The 998-nt window shown below is 51.4% G+C and overlaps 1 protein-coding gene across 1 annotated transcript in view; it reads right to left on the bottom strand.

The window, feature by feature from the left end:
• FDX1L (ferredoxin 1 like) overlaps positions 1 to 998 on the bottom strand; it is a 7,931-nt gene that overhangs the window by 5,432 nt on the left and 1,501 nt on the right. The window lies entirely within an intron of this gene.

The following is a 998-nucleotide window of genomic DNA, read 5'->3' as shown; positions in this document are numbered from 1 at the left end:
CACTCACCTCAGCCTCCCAAAGTGTGGGATTACAGGCTGAGCCACTGAGCCCGGCTAGGATATGTAATTTTTAACAAAAATTTTGTTTTTCATTTTTTGTAGAGTTGGAGTCTAGCTATGTTGCCCACACCTGAACTCCTGGCCTCAAGCAGTCCTCCTGCCTCAGTCTCCCAAAACGCTGGGATTATAGGTGTGAGCCACTTTGCTTGGCCAGCACATGACATTTACATTTAAAAGATGAAGGCAGCCGGGCTTGGTGGCTCAGCTTGTAATCCCGCGCCTTGGGATGCTGAGGTGAGCGGATTGCCTGAGCCCGTGGGTTTGCGACCCGCCTAGGCAACTTGGCGAGACCTCATCTCTACAATAAATCAAAAATCAGCCGGGCGTGGTAGTGCACGCCTGTAAATCTGGCTACTCAGAAGGCTGAGGCGGAAGGATCGTCGGAGCCCGGCAGGTCGAGGCTGCGGTGGCTGGGAGCGACCACTGCACTCCAGTCTGGGCGACAGAGTGAGACTCCAACTCAAAAAAATAAAAAAAAATGAAGGCTAATTGCTTCTTGGCCTTTTGGCTGAGATCAAGTGTAGTATCTGTTCTTATCAGTTTAATATCTGATACGTCCTCTATCCAAGGACAATATATTAAGTGGATTTTGGAATTAGGAGATGGAATAGGAGTGTACTTCGTCTGCTCCAAACATTGACCTGGTATTGCAGTTCTTCCAGGAATGGTGCACCTCCTCTGGGGGGATAAGTTGTGGTGAAAGTTAGACTTTTCAGCTGGGCTTGGTGGCTCAGCCTGTAATCCCTCACTTTGGGAGGCTGAGGTGAGGGGACTGCCTGAGCCCGCGGGTTTGAGACCTGCCAGGGCAAGTTGGCGAGACCTCATCTCTGCAATAAATCAAAATTAGCTGGGTATGGTAGCGCGCGCCTGTGGTTCCAGCTACTTGGAAGGCTGAGGCGGAAGGATCGCTGGAGCCTAGCAGGCCGAGGCTGCGGTGG

Source organism: Carlito syrichta, unplaced genomic scaffold, assembly GCF_000164805.1.
Source record: "Carlito syrichta isolate Samal-C Ts95f unplaced genomic scaffold, Tarsius_syrichta-2.0.1 Scaffold130404, whole genome shotgun sequence".
Taxonomy (NCBI): Eukaryota; Metazoa; Chordata; class Mammalia; order Primates; family Tarsiidae; genus Carlito; species Carlito syrichta.
This window is presented reverse-complemented; position numbering and strand designations above follow the sequence as displayed.